A 20295-nucleotide genomic window follows, 5' to 3' on the forward strand; every position below is an offset into this window, starting at 1 on the left:
TTGGAACACACAACACCTGGCTTGGGACACACAACACCTGGCTTGTGACACACAACACCTGGCTTGGAACACACGACACCTGGCTTGAAACATACAACACCTGGCTTGGAACACACAACACCTGGCTTGGAACACACAACACCTGGCTTGGGACACACAACACCTGGCTTGGGACACACAACACCTGGCTTGGGACAAACAACACCTGGCTTGGGACACACAACACCTGGCTTGAGACACACAACACCTGGCTTGGGACACACAACACCTGGCTTGGAACACACAACACCTGGCTTGGGACACAGAACACCTGGCTTGGGACACACAACACCTGGCTTGGAACACACAACACCTGGCTTGGGACACACAACACCTGGCTTGGGACACACAACACCTGGCTTGGGACACACAACACCTGGCTTGGAACACACAACACCTGGCTTGGGACACACAACACCTGGCTTGGGACACACAACACCTGGCTTGGGACACACAACACCTGGCTTGGGACACACAACACCTGGCTTGGAACACACAACACCTGGCTTGGGACACACAACACCTGGCTTGGGACACACAACACCTGGCTTGGGACACACAACACCTGGCTTGGGACACACAACACCTGGCTTGGAACACACAACACCTGGCTTGGGACACACAACACCTGGCTTGGGACACACAACACCTGGCTTGGAACACACAACACCTGGCTTGGGACACACAACACCTGGCTTGTGACACACAACACCTGGCTTGGAACACACGACACCTGGCTTGAAACATACAACACCTGGCTTGGAACACACAACACCTGGCTTGGAACACACAACACCTGGCTTGGGACACACAACACCTGGCTTGGGACACACAACACCTGGCTTGGAACACACAACACCTGGCTTGGAACACACAACACCTGGCTTGGGGCACACAACACCTGGCTTGGGACACACAACACCTGGCTTGGAACACACAACACCTGGCTTGGGACACACAATACCTGGCTTGGAACACACAACACCTGGCTTGGAACACACAACACCTGGCTTGGAACACACAACACCTGGCTTGGAACACACAACACCTGGCTTGGAACACACAACACCTGGCTTGGGACACACAACACCTGGCTTGGAACACACAACACCTGGCTTGGGACACACAACACCTGGCTTGGGATACACAACACCTGGCTTGGGACACACAACACCTGGCTTGGGACACACAACACCTGGCTTGGGACACACAACACCTGGCTTGGGACACACAACACCTGGCTTGGGACAAACAACACCTGGCTTGGGACACACAACACCTGGCTTGAGACACACAACACCTGGCTTGGGACACACAACACCTGGCTTGGAACACACAACACCTGGCTTGGGACACAGAACACCTGGCTTGGGACACACAACACCTGGCTTGGAACACACAACACCTGGCTTGGGACACACAACACCTGGCTTGGGACACACAACACCTGGCTTGGGACACACAACACCTGGCTTGGAACACACAACACCTGGCTTGGGACACACAACACCTGGCTTGGGACACACAACACCTGGCTTGGGACACACAACACCTGGCTTGGGACACACAACACCTGGCTTGGAACACACAACACCTGGCTTGGGACACACAACACCTGGCTTGGGACACACAACACCTGGCTTGGGACACACAACACCTGGCTTGGGACACACAACACCTGGCTTGGAACACACAACACCTGGCTTGGGACACACAACACCTGGCTTGGGACACACAACACCTGGCTTGGAACACACAACACCTGGCTTGGGACACACAACACCTGGCTTGTGACACACAACACCTGGCTTGGAACACACGACACCTGGCTTGAAACATACAACACCTGGCTTGGAACACACAACACCTGGCTTGGAACACACAACACCTGGCTTGGGACACACAACACCTGGCTTGGGACACACAACACCTGGCTTGGAACACACAACACCTGGCTTGGAACACACAACACCTGGCTTGGGGCACACAACACCTGGCTTGGGACACACAACACCTGGCTTGGAACACACAACACCTGGCTTGGGACACACAACACCTGGCTTGGGACACACAACACCTGGCTTGGAACACACAACACCTGGCTTGGGACACACAACACCTGGCTTGGGACACACAACACCTGGCTTGGAACACACAACACCTGGCTTGGGACACACAACACCTGGCTTGTGACACACAACACCTGGCTTGGAACACACGACACCTGGCTTGAAACATACAACACCTGGCTTGGAACACACAACACCTGGCTTGGAACACACAACACCTGGCTTGGGACACACAACACCTGGCTTGGGACACACAACACCTGGCTTGGAACACACAACACCTGGCTTGGAACACACAACACCTGGCTTGGGGCACACAACACCTGGCTTGGGACACACAACACCTGGCTTGGAACACACAACACCTGGCTTGGGACACACAATACCTGGCTTGGAACACACAACACCTGGCTTGGGACACACAACACCTGGCTTGGAACACACAACACCTGGCTTGGAACACACAACACCTGGCTTGGAACACACAACACCTGGCTTGGGACACACAACACCTGGCTTGGAACACACAACACCTGGCTTGGCACACACAACACATGGCTTGGGACACACAACACATGGCTTGGGACACACAACACCTGGCTTGGGACACACAACACCTTGCTTGGGACACACAACACCTGGCTTGGGGCACACAACACCTGGCTTGGAACACACAACACCTGGCTTGGAACACACAACACCTGGCTTGGAACACACAACACCTGGCTTGGAACACACAACACCTGGCTTGGGACACACAACACCTGGCTTGGAACACACAACACCTGGCTTGGAACACACAACACCTGGCTTGGAACACACAACACCTGGCTTGGGACACACAACACCTGGCTTGGAACACACAACACCTGGCTTGGGACACACAACACCTGGCTTGGAACACACAACACCTGGCTTGGAACACACAACACCTGGCTTGGAACACACAACACCTGGCTTGGGACACACAACACCTGGCTTGGAACACACAACACCTGGCTTGGAACACACAACACCTGGCTTGGAACACACAACACCTGGCTTGGAACACACAACACCTGGCTTGGTGTCCCAGCAAAACAGTCATCTTCTCTTATTAATGAAGTGTTGAGAATTTCTGGGAGACTCTGACTAGCTGTTGTTTGGTGACGCTAAACACACAACAACATGGACGAGAAAGAAGAAGAAGAGAAGTAGAAGAAGAAGAAGAAGAAGAAGAAGAAGAAGAAGAAGAAGAAGAAGAAGAAGAAGAAGAAGAAGAAGAAGGCGAAATATAAGTGTAGGTTGGTAGCGTAGTGGCTGGCCATTACACTACCAACATTCATTTTATGTAAATTATTCACTTCTTACCAACATGTTTTAGCTCCAGACTTTTGCATAATTTAATGATGAATAAATCTTGAAACACCTAAGGTACACTCTCTCTCTTCCCTCTTTCTCTCCCTTTAGTGCAGGTACTGTACTTCCCACCTCCAGAACTGTAACATCCTCACTCATCCTTCAGAGTGCAGGTACTGTACTTCCCACCTCCAGAACTGTAACATCCTCACTCATCCTTCAGAGTGCAGGTACTGTACTTCCCACCTCCAGAACTGTAACATCCTCACTCATCCTTCAGAGTGTAGGTACTGTACTTCCCACCTCCAGAACTGTAACATCCTCACTCATCCTTCAGAGTGTAGGTACTGTACTTCCCACCTCCAGAACTGTAACATCCTCACTCATCCTTCAGAGTGTAGGTACTGTACTTCCCACCTCCAGAACTGTAACATCCTCACTCATCCTTCAGAGTGTAGGTACTGTACTTCCCACCTCCAGAACTGTAACATCCTCACTCATCCTTCAGAGTGCAGGTACTGTACTTCCCACCTCCAGAACTGTAACATCCTCACTCATCCTTCAGAGTGCAGGTACTGTACTTCCCACCTCCAGAACTGTAACATCCTCACTCATCCTTCAGAGTGCAGGTACTGTACTTCCCACCTCCAGAACTGTAACATCCTCACTCATCCTTCAGAGTGCAGGTACTGTACTTCCCACCTCCAGAACTGTAACATCCTCACTCATCCTTCAGAGTGCAGGTACTGTACTTCCCACCTCCAGAACTGTAACATCCTCACTCATCCTTCAGAGTGCAGGTACTGTACTTCCCACCTCCAGAACTGTAACATCCTCACTCATCCTTCAGAGTGCAGGTACTGTACTTCCCACCTCCAGTACTGTAACATCCTCACTCATCCTTCAGAGTGCAGGTACTGTACTTCCCACCTCCAGAACTGTAACATCCTCACTCATCCTTCAGAGTGCAGGTACTGTACTTCCCACCTCCAGAACTGTAACATCCTCACTCATCCTTCAGAGTGCAGGTACTGTACTTCCCACCTCCAGAACTGTAACATCCTCACTCATCCTTCAGAGTGTAGGTACTGTACTTCCCACCTCCAGTATTGTAACATCCTCACTCATCCTTCAGAGTGTAGGTACTGTACTTCCCACCTCCAGTATTGTAACATCCTCACTCATCCTTCAGAGTGTAGGTACTGTACTTCCCACCTCCAGTATTGTAACATCCTCACTCATCCTTCAGAGTACAGGTACTGTACTTCCCACCTCCAGAACTGTAACATCCTCACTCATCCTTCAGAGTACAGGTACTGTACTTCCCACCTCCAGAACTGTAACATCCTCACTCATCCTTCAGAGTGCAGGTACTGTACTTCCCACCTCCAGAACTGTAACATCCTCACTCATCCTTCAGAGTGCAGGTACTGTACTTCCCACCTCCAGAACTGTAACATCCTCACTCATCCTTCAGAGTGTAGGTACTGTACTTCCCACCTCCAGAACTGTAACATCCTCACTCATCCTTCAGAGTGTAGGTACTGTACTTCCCACCTCCAGAACTGTAACATCCTCACTCATCCTTCAGAGTGCAGGTACTGTACTTCCCACCTCCAGAACTGTAACATCCTCACTCATCCTTCAGAGTGCAGGTACTGTACTTCCCACCTCCAGAACTGTAACATCCTCACTCATCCTTCAGAGTGCAGGTACTGTACTTCCCACCTCCAGAACTGTAACATCCTCACTCATCCTTCAGAGTGCAGGTACTGTACTTCCCACCTCCAGAACTGTAACATCCTCACTCATCCTTCAGAGTGCAGGTACTGTACTTCCCACCTCCAGAACTGTAACATCCTCACTCATCCTTCAGAGTGCAGGTACTGTACTTCCCACCTCCAGAACTGTAACATCCTCACTCATCCTTCAGAGTGTAGGTACTGTACTTCCCACCTCCAGAACTGTAACATCCTCACTCATCCTTCAGAGTGCAGGTACTGTACTTCCCACCTCCAGAACTGTAACATCCTCACTCATCCTTCAGAGTGCAGGTACTGTACTTCCCACCTCCAGAACTGTAACATCCTCACTCATCCTTCAGAGTGCAGGTACTGTACTTCCCACCTCCAGAACTGTAACATCCTCACTCATCCTTCAGAGTGCAGGTACTGTACTTCCCACCTCCAGAACTGTAACATCCTCACTCATCCTTCAGAGTGCAGGTACTGTACTTCCCACCTCCAGAACTGTAACATCCTCACTCATCCTTCAGAGTGCAGGTACTGTACTTCCCACCTCCAGAACTGTAACATCCTCACTCATCCTTCAGAGTGCAGGTACTGTACTTCCCACCTCCAGAACTGTAACATCCTCACTCATCCTTCAGAGTGCAGGTACTGTACTTCCCACCTCCAGAACTGTAACATCCTCACTCATCCTTCAGAGTGCAGGTACTGTACTTCCCACCTCCAGAACTGTAACATCCTCACTCATCCTTCAGAGTGCAGGTACTGTACTTCCCACCTCCAGAACTGTAACATCCTCACTCATCCTTCAGAGTGTAGGTACTGTACTTCCCACCTCCAGTATTGTAACATCCTCACTCATCCTTCAGAGTGTAGGTACTGTACTTCCCACCTCCAGTAACTGTAACATCCTCACTCATCCTTCAGAGTGCAGGTACTGTACTTCCCACCTCCAGAACTGTAACATCCTCACTCATCCTTCAGAGTGCAGGTACTGTACTTCCCACCTCCAGAACTGTAACATCCTCACTCATCCTTCAGAGTGCAGGTACTGTACTTCCCACCTCCAGAACTGTAACATCCTCACTCATCCTTCAGAGTGCAGGTACTGTACTTCCCACCTCCAGAACTGTAACATCCTCACTCATCCTTCAGAGTGTAGGTACTGTACTTCCCACCTCCAGAACTGTAACATCCTCACTCATCCTTCAGAGTGCAGGTACTGTACTTCCCACCTCCAGAACTGTAACATCCTCACTCATCCTTCAGAGTGCAGGTACTGTACTTCCCACCTCCAGAACTGTAACATCCTCACTCATCCTTCAGAGTGCAGGTACTGTACTTCCCACCTCCAGAACTGTAACATCCTCACTCATCCTTCAGAGTGCAGGTACTGTACTTCCCACCTCCAGAACTGTAACATCCTCACTCATCCTTCAGAGTGCAGGTACTGTACTTCCCACCTCCAGAACTGTAACATCCTCACTCATCCTTCAGAGTGCAGGTACTGTACTTCCCACCTCCAGAACTGTAACATCCTCACTCATCCTTCAGAGTGTAGGTACTGTACTTCCCACCTCCAGAACTGTAACATCCTCACTCATCCTTCAGAGTGTAGGTACTGTACTTCCCACCTCCAGAACTGTAACATCCTCACTCATCCTTCAGAGTGCAGGTACTGTACTTCCCACCTCCAGAACTGTAACATCCTCACTCATCCTTCAGAGTGTAGGTACTGTACTTCCCACCTCCAGAACTGTAACATCCTCACTCATCCTTCAGAGTGTAGGTACTGTACTTCCCACCTCCAGAACTGTAACATCCTCACTCATCCTTCAGAGTGCAGGTACTGTACTTCCCACCTCCAGAACTGTAACATCCTCACTCATCCTTCAGAGTGCAGGTACTGTACTTCCCACCTCCAGAACTGTAACATCCTCACTCATCCTTCAGAGTGCAGGTACTGTACTTCCCACCTCCAGAACTGTAACATCCTCACTCATCCTTCAGAGTGCAGGTACTGTACTTCCCACCTCCAGAACTGTAACATCCTCACTCATCCTTCAGAGTGCAGGTACTGTACTTCCCACCTCCAGAACTGTAACATCCTCACTCATCCTTCAGAGTGCAGGTACTGTACTTCCCACCTCCAGAACTGTAACATCCTCACTCATCCTTCAGAGTGCAGGTACTGTACTTCCCACCTCCAGAACTGTAACATCCTCACTCATCCTTCAGAGTGCAGGTACTGTACTTCCCACCTCCAGAACTGTAACATCCTCACTCATCCTTCAGAGTGCAGGTACTGTACTTCCCACCTCCAGAACTGTAACATCCTCACTCATCCTTCAGAGTGCAGGTACTGTACTTCCCACCTCCAGAACTGTAACATCCTCACTCATCCTTCAGAGTGCAGGTACTGTACTTCCCACCTCCAGAACTGTAACATCCTCACTCATCCTTCAGAGTGCAGGTACTGTACTTCCCACCTCCAGAACTGTAACATCCTCACTCATCCTTCAGAGTGCAGGTACTGTACTTCCCACCTCCAGAACTGTAACATCCTCACTCATCCTTCAGAGTGCAGGTACTGTACTTCCCACCTCCAGAACTGTAACATCCTCACTCATCCTTCAGAGTGCAGGTACTGTACTTCCCACCTCCAGAACTGTAACATCCTCACTCATCCTTCAGAGTGCAGGTACTGTACTTCCCACCTCCAGAACTGTAACATCCTCACTCATCCTTCAGAGTGCAGGTACTGTACTTCCCACCTCCAGAACTGTAACATCCTCACTCATCCTTCAGAGTGCAGGTACTGTACTTCCCACCTCCAGAACTGTAACATCCTCACTCATCCTTCAGAGTGCAGGTACTGTACTTCCCACCTCCAGAACTGTAACATCCTCACTCATCCTTCAGAGTGCAGGTACTGTACTTCCCACCTCCAGAACTGTAACATCCTCACTCATCCTTCAGAGTGCAGGTACTGTACTTCCCACCTCCAGAACTGTAACATCCTCACTCATCCTTCAGAGTGTAGGTACTGTACTTCCCACCTCCAGAACTGTAACATCCTCACTCATCCTTCAGAGTGCAGGTACTGTACTTCCCACCTCCAGAACTGTAACATCCTCACTCATCCTTCAGAGTGCAGGTACTGTACTTCCCACCTCCAGAACTGTAACATCCTCACTCATCCTTCAGAGTGCAGGTACTGTACTTCCCACCTCCAGAACTGTAACATCCTCACTCATCCTTCAGAGTGCAGGTACTGTACTTCCCACCTCCAGAACTGTAACATCCTCACTCATCCTTCAGAGTGCAGGTACTGTACTTCCCACCTCCAGAACTGTAACATCCTCACTCATCCTTCAGAGTGCAGGTACTGTACTTCCCACCTCCAGAACTGTAACATCCTCACTCATCCTTCAGAGTGCAGGTACTGTACTTCCCACCTCCAGAACTGTAACATCCTCACTCATCCTTCAGAGTGCAGGTACTGTACTTCCCACCTCCAGAACTGTAACATCCTCACTCATCCTTCAGAGTGCAGGTACTGTACTTCCCACCTCCAGAACTGTAACATCCTCACTCATCCTTCAGAGTGCAGGTACTGTACTTCCCACCTCCAGAACTGTAACATCCTCACTCATCCTTCAGAGTGCAGGTACTGTACTTCCCACCTCCAGAACTGTAACATCCTCACTCATCCTTCAGAGTGCAGGTACTGTACTTCCCACCTCCAGAACTGTAACATCCTCACTCATCCTTCAGAGTGCAGGTACTGTACTTCCCACCTCCAGAACTGTAACATCCTCACTCATCCTTCAGAGTGCAGGTACTGTACTTCCCACCTCCAGAACTGTAACATCCTCACTCATCCTTCAGAGTGCAGGTACTGTACTTCCCACCTCCAGAACTGTAACATCCTCACTCATCCTTCAGAGTGCAGGTACTGTACTTCCCACCTCCAGAACTGTAACATCCTCACTCATCCTTCAGAGTGTAGGTACTGTACTTCCCACCTCCAGAACTGTAACATCCTCACTCATCCTTCAGAGTGCAGGTACTGTACTTCCCACCTCCAGAACTGTAACATCCTCACTCATCCTTCAGAGTGCAGGTACTGTACTTCCCACCTCCAGTACTGTAACATCCTCACTCATCCTTCAGAGTGCAGGTACTGTACTTCCCACCTCCAGAACTGTAACATCCTCACTCATCCTTCAGAGTGTAGGTACTGTACTTCCCACCTCCAGAACTGTAACATCCTCACTCATCCTTCAGAGTGCAGGTACTGTACTTCCCACCTCCAGAACTGTAACATCCTCACTCATCCTTCAGAGTGCAGGTACTGTACTTCCCACCTCCAGAACTGTAACATCCTCACTCATCCTTCAGAGTGCAGGTACTGTACTTCCCACCTCCAGAACTGTAACATCCTCACTCATCCTTCAGAGTGCAGGTACTGTACTTCCCACCTCCAGAACTGTAACATCCTCACTCATCCTTCAGAGTGCAGGTACTGTACTTCCCACCTCCAGAACTGTAACATCCTCACTCATCCTTCAGAGTGCAGGTACTGTACTTCCCACCTCCAGAACTGTAACATCCTCACTCATCCTTCAGAGTGTAGGTACTGTACTTCCCACCTCCAGAACTGTAACATCCTCACTCATCCTTCAGAGTGCAGGTACTGTACTTCCCACCTCCAGAACTGTAACATCCTCACTCATCCTTCAGAGTGCAGGTACTGTACTTCCCACCTCCAGAACTGTAACATCCTCACTCATCCTTCAGAGTGCAGGTACTGTACTTCCCACCTCCAGAACTGTAACATCCTCACTCATCCTTCAGAGTGCAGGTACTGTACTTCCCACCTCCAGAACTGTAACATCCTCACTCATCCTTCAGAGTGCAGGTACTGTACTTCCCACCTCCAGAACTGTAACATCCTCACTCATCCTTCAGAGTGCAGGTACTGTACTTCCCACCTCCAGAACTGTAACATCCTCACTCATCCTTCAGAGTGCAGGTACTGTACTTCCCACCTCCAGAACTGTAACATCCTCACTCATCCTTCAGAGTGCAGGTACTGTACTTCCCACCTCCAGAACTGTAACATCCTCACTCATCCTTCAGAGTGCAGGTACTGTACTTCCCACCTCCAGAACTGTAACATCCTCACTCATCCTTCAGAGTGCAGGTACTGTACTTCCCACCTCCAGAACTGTAACATCCTCACTCATCCTTCAGAGTGCAGGTACTGTACTTCCCACCTCCAGAACTGTAACATCCTCACTCATCCTTCAGAGTGCAGGTACTGTACTTCCCACCTCCAGAACTGTAACATCCTCACTCATCCTTCAGAGTGCAGGTACTGTACTTCCCACCTCCAGAACTGTAACATCCTCACTCATCCTTCAGAGTGTAGGTACTGTACTTCCCACCTCCAGAACTGTAACATCCTCACTCATCCTTCAGAGTGCAGGTACTGTACTTCCCACCTCCAGAACTGTAACATCCTCACTCATCCTTCAGAGTGCAGGTACTGTACTTCCCACCTCCAGAACTGTAACATCCTCACTCATCCTTCAGAGTGCAGGTACTGTACTTCCCACCTCCAGAACTGTAACATCCTCACTCATCCTTCAGAGTGCAGGTACTGTACTTCCCACCTCCAGAACTGTAACATCCTCACTCATCCTTCAGAGTGCAGGTACTGTACTTCCCACCTCCAGAACTGTAACATCCTCACTCATCCTTCAGAGTGCAGGTACTGTACTTCCCACCTCCAGAACTGTAACATCCTCACTCATCCTTCAGAGTGCAGGTACTGTACTTCCCACCTCCAGAACTGTAACATCCTCACTCATCCTTCAGAGTGCAGGTACTGTACTTCCCACCTCCAGAACTGTAACATCCTCACTCATCCTTCAGAGTGCAGGTACTGTACTTCCCACCTCCAGAACTGTAACATCCTCACTCATCCTTCAGAGTGCAGGTACTGTACTTCCCACCTCCAGAACTGTAACATCCTCACTCATCCTTCAGAGTGCAGGTACTGTACTTCCCACCTCCAGAACTGTAACATCCTCACTCATCCTTCAGAGTGCAGGTACTGTACTTCCCACCTCCAGAACTGTAACATCCTCACTCATCCTTCAGAGTGCAGGTACTGTACTTCCCACCTCCAGAACTGTAACATCCTCACTCATCCTTCAGAGTGCAGGTACTGTACTTCCCACCTCCAGAACTGTAACATCCTCACTCATCCTTCAGAGTGCAGGTACTGTACTTCCCACCTCCAGAACTGTAACATCCTCACTCATCCTTCAGAGTGCAGGTACTGTACTTCCCACCTCCAGAACTGTAACATCCTCACTCATCCTTCAGAGTGCAGGTACTGTACTTCCCACCTCCAGAACTGTAACATCCTCACTCATCCTTCAGAGTGCAGGTACTGTACTTCCCACCTCCAGAACTGTAACATCCTCACTCATCCTTCAGAGTGCAGGTACTGTACTTCCCACCTCCAGAACTGTAACATCCTCACTCATCCTTCAGAGTGCAGGTACTGTACTTCCCACCTCCAGAACTGTAACATCCTCACTCATCCTTCAGAGTGCAGGTACTGTACTTCCCACCTCCAGAACTGTAACATCCTCACTCATCCTTCAGAGTGCAGGTACTGTACTTCCCACCTCCAGAACTGTAACATCCTCACTCATCCTTCAGAGTGCAGGTACTGTACTTCCCACCTCCAGAACTGTAACATCCTCACTCATCCTTCAGAGTGCAGGTACTGTACTTCCCACCTCCAGAACTGTAACATCCTCACTCATCCTTCAGAGTGCAGGTACTGTACTTCCCACCTCCAGAACTGTAACATCCTCACTCATCCTTCAGAGTGCAGGTACTGTACTTCCCACCTCCAGAACTGTAACATCCTCACTCATCCTTCAGAGTGCAGGTACTGTACTTCCCACCTCCAGAACTGTAACATCCTCACTCATCCTTCAGAGTGCAGGTACTGTACTTCCCACCTCCAGAACTGTAACATCCTCACTCATCCTTCAGAGTGCAGGTACTGTACTTCCCACCTCCAGAACTGTAACATCCTCACTCATCCTTCAGAGTGCAGGTACTGTACTTCCCACCTCCAGAACTGTAACATCCTCACTCATCCTTCAGAGTGCAGGTACTGTACTTCCCACCTCCAGAACTGTAACATCCTCACTCATCCTTCAGAGTGCAGGTACTGTACTTCCCACCTCCAGAACTGTAACATCCTCACTCATCCTTCAGAGTGCAGGTACTGTACTTCCCACCTCCAGAACTGTAACATCCTCACTCATCCTTCAGAGTGCAGGTACTGTACTTCCCACCTCCAGTACTGTAACATCCTCACTCATCCTTCAGAGTGCAGGTACTGTACTTCCCACCTCCAGTACTGTAACATCCTCACTCATCCTTCAGAGTGCAGGTACTGTACTTCCCACCTCCAGAACTGTAACATCCTCACTCATCCTTCAGAGTGCAGGTACTGTACTTCCCACCTCCAGAACTGTAACATCCTCACTCATCCTTCAGAGTGCAGGTACTGTACTTCCCACCTCCAGAACTGTAACATCCTCACTCATCCTTCAGAGTGCAGGTACTGTACTTCCCACCTCCAGAACTGTAACATCCTCACTCATCCTTCAGAGTGCAGGTACTGTACTTCCCACCTCCAGAACTGTAACATCCTCACTCATCCTTCAGAGTGCAGGTACTGTACTTCCCACCTCCAGAACTGTAACATCCTCACTCATCCTTCAGAGTGCAGGTACTGTACTTCCCACCTCCAGAACTGTAACATCCTCACTCATCCTTCAGAGTGCAGGTACTGTACTTCCCACCTCCAGAACTGTAACATCCTCACTCATCCTTCAGAGTGCAGGTACTGTACTTCCCACCTCCAGAACTGTAACATCCTCACTCATCCTTCAGAGTGCAGGTACTGTACTTCCCACCTCCAGAACTGTAACATCCTCACTCATCCTTCAGAGTGCAGGTACTGTACTTCCCACCTCCAGAACTGTAACATCCTCACTCATCCTTCAGAGTGTAGGTACTGTACTTCCCACCTCCAGAACTGTAACATCCTCACTCATCCTTCAGAGTGCAGGTACTGTACTTCCCACCTCCAGAACTGTAACATCCTCACTCATCCTTCAGAGTGCAGGTACTGTACTTCCCACCTCCAGAACTGTAACATCCTCACTCATCCTTCAGAGTGCAGGTACTGTACTTCCCTCACACATCCTTGTCTATGGCCTACTTTTACTGGGAAATAATCTCCCTCTCTCCTGTATACTCTAACTTGAGCCTCACTATCCTCGTGAAAACTCTTCACTGCTTTCAGTAACCTACCTCCTATTCCGTACATCTGCAACATCTGCCACAATGCTCTCATATTCACCCTATCATATGCCTTTTCCGAATTCATAAATGCCACAAAAACCTCTTTACCCATATCTAAATACTGTTCACCTATATGTTTCACTGTAAACTCTTGGTCTACACACCCCCTATGCTTCCTAAAGCCTCCTTGTTCATCTGCTGTCCTACTCTCCGTTTTACTCTTAATTCTCTCAATAGTAGCTCTGTCATATTCTTTACCAGGTATATTCAACAGCCTTATTCCCCTATAATTTTTACACTCTTTTGTCCCCTTTGCCTTTATAAAATGGAACTATGCATGCTCTCTGCCACTCCTTGGGTACCTTACCCTCTTCCATTTATTTATTATTACATAAAAGCACTAACCACTCCAAAACTATATCTCCATCTGCTTTTAACATTTCTGTCTTTATCCCATCAATCCCAGCTGCTTTACCCCCTTTCTGTCTACCCACTGCCTCATGCACTTCCCCCACACTCACAATTGGCTCTTCCTCACCCCTACTAGATGTTATACCTCCCTGGCCAGTGCACGAAATCACAACTTCCCTATTTTCATCATTTAATAGTTCCTCAAATTATTCCCTCCATTTTTCCAATATTTCCAACTCTCAGTCCAGTAACTCTCCTCTCCTAATTTTTATCTGTCAAATCCATTCGTTCCCTAGGCTTTCTCAAATTATTAATCCCTTTCCAAAGCTTTTTCTAATTTTCAGCAAAATTTATTGACATCGTCTCTCAGTTTACATTCCTTTATCCACTCTTTTACTCTCCATATATTCCTTCCTCCGCATGTCACTTCTACTTTGTAAAAACCTCTCATATATTAAGTTTTTCTCCATCACCACACTCTTCACCTCAACATTCCACCAATTACTCTTCTTCCCTCCCGCACCCGCCCTCCTGTATCCACAAACTTCTGCTGAACACTCTAACACTACATTCTTTAATCTACCCCGTACATCCTCTACCATCTCATTCTTACCTTTACTCTCCCTAGTCCATATTTCTCTCAGTATTTGCTTATATCTAACCATATCTCCTCCTTTCACACACTCACACACAAAGGCTGCAGACTTCACTCAGAAGGAACTGCGGGTAAGCATACTGACTAGCATATTACCAACAACTCAAGTCAACATAATTTCTGCAGGCAATGCTCGTCTGGTAAATCTAAGAGTGGCATTCAGGATTCTCAGCAGTCATCCTGGGCACTTTTTATAACATATGTCAGGTCCGTCTTGGAGTACGGAGCACCAGTATGGAACCCACACCTGAGGAAGCTGGTTTAAGCAACTGGAGAAAGTGTACAGGTATGAAACAAGACTATATCCAGAGTTTAGGTGTATGATCAATGATGAGAGGCAAGAGGAACTGAATCTACCATCATTTAATGACAGTAGAATCAGGGGAGACATGATAACAACATACACAATACTCAGAGGAATTGATAGGGCAGATAGGGTCAGGCTGTTTGAGAGGCGAGAGACAGGTACTGAGGGGCACAGTTGAAAGTTAAAGACACAGATGAGGTGCAGGGATGTTAGAAAGTATTTCTTCAGCCTCAGGGTGCTCGAAAAGTGGAATGATCTAAATGAGGAAGTGTTGGAAGCAGACTTCATACATAATTTTAAGAATAGGCACGATTAGGAGAAAGTGAATCTGGCAAATTGAGACAGAGGCCAGGAGCTATGAAGCGACCTGCAACCACAAGTAGGTGAATACTCTCTCACACACACACACACACACACACACACACACACACACACACACACACACACACACACACACACACACACACACACACACACACACACACACACAAAACACACACACAAAACACACACACACACACACACACACACACACACACACACACACACACACACACACACACACACACACACAAAACACACGCACAAAACACGCACAAAACACACACACACACACACACACACACACACACACACACACACACACACACACACACACACACACACACACACACACACACACAAAGTGGTAATTGCAGTGATGTATAACCCACCACAGAACAGCAGGAGGCCAAGGCAAGAGTATGATGAGAGCAATAGAGAGATGGTTGACACAATGGCTGCAGTGGCCAGAAGAGCTCATGCATGCAGGGCAAAGCTCCTGATCATGGGCGACTTTAACCACAAGGAGATCGATTGGGAGAACTTGGAGCCACATGGGGGCCAAGATACATGGAGGGCTAAGATGATGACCCGAAGCTGTTATACAGCCATATCAGAAGGAAAACAACAGTCAAGGACCAGGTAATCAGGCTAAGTAAGGAAGGAGGAGAGACAACAAGAAATGACCGTGATGAAGTATGAAGTATGAAGTGTTCACAGAGGAGACAGAAGGGACTCCAGAGGGACGGAGAGGTGTGGCACATCACCAGGTGCTGGACACGGTACACACAACCGAGGAAGAAGTGAAGAGGCTTCTGAGTGAGCTAGATACCTCAAAGGCAATGGGGCCAGATAACATCTCTCCATGGGTCCTGAGAGAGGGAGCAGAGGCGCTATGTGTACCCCTAACAACAATATTCAATACATCTATCGAAACAGGGAGATTGCCTGAGGCATGGAAGACAGCAAATGTAGTCCCAATCTTTAAAAAAGGAGACAGACATGAAGCACTAAACTACAGACCAGTGTCACTGACATGTATAGCATGCAAAATCATGGAAAAGATTGTCAGGAGAAGAATGGTGGAACATCTAGAAAGGAATGATCTCATCAACAGCAGCCAACATGGTTTCAGGGACGGGAAATCCTGTGTCACAAACCTACTGGAGTTCTGTGAAATGGTGACAGCAGTAAGACAAGAGAGAGAGGGGTGGGTAGATTGCATTTTCTTGGACTGCAAGAAGGCATTTGACACAGTTCCACACAAGAGATTGGTGCAAAAACTGGAGGACCAAGCAGGGATAACAGGGAAGGCACTGCAATGGATCAGGGAATACTTGTCAGGAAGACAGCAGCGAGTAATGGTACATGGCGAGGTGTCAGAGTGGGCACCTGTGACCAGCGGGGTCCCACAGGGGTCAGTCCTAGGACCAGTGCTGTTTCTGGTATTTGTGAACGACATGACGGAAGGAATAAACTCCGAGGTGTCCCTGTTTGCAGATGACGTGAAGTTGATGAGAAGAGTTCATTCGATCGAAGACCAGGCGGAAATACAAAGGGATCTGGACAGGCTGCAGACCTGGTCCAGCAACTGGGTCCTGGAGTTCAATCCCACCAAGTGCAAAGTCATGAAGATTGGGGAAGGGCAAAGAAGACCGCAGACGGAGTACAGTCTAGGGGGCCAGAGACTACAAACATCACTCAAGGAAAAAGATCTTGAGGTGAGTATAACACCAGGCACATCTCCTGAAGCGCACATCAACCAAATAACTGCTGCAGCTTATGGGCGCCTAGCAAACCTCAGAACAGCATTCCGACATCTTAATAAGGAATCTTTCAGGACCCTGTACACCGTGTACGTTAGGCCCATATTGGAGTATGCGGCACCAGTTTGGAACCCACACCTAGCCAAGCACGTAAAGAAACTAGAGAAAGTGCAAAGGTTTGCAACAAGACTAGTCCCAGAGTTAAGAGGTATGTCCTATGAGGAGAGGTTAAGGGAAATCAACCTGACGACACTGGAGGACAGGGGAGATAGGGGGGACATGATAACGACATACAAAATACTGAGAGGAATTGACAAGGTGGACAAAGACAAGATGTTCCAGAGATTGGACACAGTAACAAGGGGACACAGTTGGAAGCTGAAGACACAGATGAATCAAAGGGATGTTAGGAAATATTTCTTCAGCCACAGAGTAGTCAGTAAGTGGAATAGTTTGGGAAGCGATGTAGTGGAGGCAGGATCCATACATAGCTTTAAGCAGAGGTACGATAAAGCTCATGGTTCAGGGAGAGTGACCTAGTAGCGACCAGTGACGAGGCGGGGCCAGGAGCTTGGACTCGACCCCTGCAACCTCAACTAGGTGAGTACAACTAGGTGAGTACACACACACACACACACACACACACACACACACACACACACACACAAAACACACACACACACACACAAACACACATACACACACACACACACACACGCACACACACACACACTCACACACACACACACACACACACACACACACACACACACACACGCACACACACACAAAACACACACACACACAAAACACACACACATAAAAAAACACACACACAATCATTCACTGAGTCAGTTCACTCATCTGTTCAACACTGAGTCAGTTCACTCATATGTTCAACACTGAGTCAGTTCACTCATATGTTCAACACTGAGTCAGTTCACTCATCTGCTCAACACTGAGTCAGTTCACTCATATGTTCAACACTGAGTCAGTTCACTCATCTGCTCAACACTGAGTCAGTTCACTCACATGTTCAACACTGAGTCAGTTCACTCACATGTTCAACACTGAGTCAGTTCACTCATCTGTTCAACACTGAGTCAGTTCACTCATATGTTCAACACTGAGTCAGTTCACTCATCTGTTCAACACTGAGTCAGTTCACTCATCTGTTCAACACTCATTTCTCTCATATGTTCAATGCTGGGATTGTTCACTAAGTCAGTTCACTCACATGTTCAACAATGAGTCAGTTCACTTACATATTTGACACTGCAATCATTCACTGAGTCAGTTCACTCACATGTTCAACAATGAGTCAGTTCACTCACATGTTCAATTCTAGGATCGGTCACTAAGTTCATTCGCATGTTCAAAACTGGGATGGTCCACTGAATCAGTTCACTCACTTGTTCAACATTGGAATCATTCACTGAGTCAGTTCACTCACATGTTCAACACTGAGTCAGTTCACTCATCTGTTCAACACTCATTTCTCTCACATGTTCAATACTGGAATCATTCACTGAGTCAGTTCACTGACATGTTCAACACTGGAATCATTCACTGAGTCAGTTCACTGACATGTTCAACACTGGAATCATTCACTGAGTCAGTTCACTCACATGTTCAACACTGAGTCAGTTCACTCACATGTTCAACATTGCAACAATTCACTGAGTCAGTTCACTCACATGTTCAACTCTGGAATCATTCACTGAGTCAGTTCACTCACATGTTCAACTCTGGAATCATTCACTGAGTCAGTTCACTCACATGTTCAACTCTGGAATCATTCACTGAGTCAGTTCACTCACATGTTCAACTCTGGAATCATTCACTGAGTCAGTTCACTAACGTGTTCAATACTAGAATTATTCACTGAGTTCACTCGCATGTTTAACACTGAGTCAGTACTCTCACGCGTTCAACAGTGAGTCAGTTCACTCACATGTTCAACCCTGAATCAGTTCACTCATGTTCAACAGTGAGTCATTTCACTCCCATGTTCAACACTGAGTCAGTTCACTCACATGTTCAACACTGAATCAGTTTACTCATGTTCAGCATTAAGTCAATTCACTCACATGTTCAACACTGAGTCAGTTTACTCACATGTTCAACGGTGAGTTCACTCACATGTTCCTCTGTTACAAACACAAGCAGGAGATCAGATGCTCGTTTCTTCTGCGCCTCTGATGGGCTCTTGTGCTTATTTCCTGAGGGATTGGGCGTCTGAGTGTATGGGTGGGGGTTGTGTGGGCGCCCACAGCCCACCCACACACGCCCACGCACACTCACACGCCCTCTGCACGCCCCCACAGCACGTGAACACACACGCCCTCCTCCACTCTCCAGAACGTACTGAGAGCAGCTGGTCTAGCCTACCTGTGTGCTAGCTCTCTCTACCTCTCTGTCTTTCTCTTGTCGTCTCTCTCTTTTTCTCTCCTTTTCTCTTCTCTTTCTTCTTTTTCTCTCTCTCAACTCTATCTTTCTCTTCTCTCTTTCATCTCCCTCTATCTTTTTCTCCTCTCTCTCTCACTCATCTCTCTATGTATCTTTCTCTTCTCTCTCATCTCTATCTTCTTTCTCTTCTCCTCTCTCTGTTCCTATTCATCAGTCTACCTCATTATACAGCATTCTGCTCGGCATACACCATTCTACCTCAGTATACATCGGTCTACCTCAGTATGAGAACACAAGAGAGAAGGAACACCGCTGAACTACTGGCCCATGCTGGTCTGGTCCAACTCACACCCACATACATCCACTCATATATTTGCCTAGCTTCAATGACGTTACTCGGGAGTTTGTTCCACTTACCCACAACTATTATCAAACCAGTACTTTCCAGTGTCCTTCATTAATCTAATTTTTTCCAACTTGAAACCATTGCTGTGAGCTCTATTTTGGTTGTACATTTTTAGCACGTTATTTACATCCCCTTTATTTATTCCTGTTTTCCATTGATACACCTCAAACATATCCCCCTTAATTCTACGCCTTTCTAAAGAGTGTAGATTCACGGCCCTTAGTCTCTCCTCGTAGGAAAGATTTCTGATACATGGGATCAACTTTGTCATCCTCCTTTGTACGTTTTCCAGCAGATTTATGTCGATTCTGTACCACGGTGACCAGAACTGTGCAGCATAATCTAAACGAGGCCTAACCAACGATATATAGAGTTGAAGGATAAGCTGAGGACTCCCGTTAGTTATAATTATTGATA

The 20295-nt window shown here is 48.0% G+C and overlaps 1 protein-coding gene across 1 annotated transcript in view; it reads right to left on the reverse strand.

Annotated features, from left to right (window-relative positions):
* LOC128699782 (uncharacterized) overlaps positions 1-19404 on the reverse strand; it is a 209340-nt gene extending 189936 nt beyond the window's left edge. Inside the window, exon 1 of the mRNA XM_070102258.1 lies at positions 19182-19404. The gene's annotated coding sequence lies outside the window, so the exon portion shown is untranslated. The remainder of the gene's footprint in view (positions 1-19181) is intronic.
* Between the last annotated feature and the right edge of the window lie 891 nt (positions 19405-20295).

This window comes from Cherax quadricarinatus, chromosome 81 (genome assembly GCF_038502225.1).
Source record: "Cherax quadricarinatus isolate ZL_2023a chromosome 81, ASM3850222v1, whole genome shotgun sequence".
In the NCBI taxonomy this organism is placed as follows: domain Eukaryota; kingdom Metazoa; phylum Arthropoda; class Malacostraca; order Decapoda; family Parastacidae; genus Cherax; species Cherax quadricarinatus.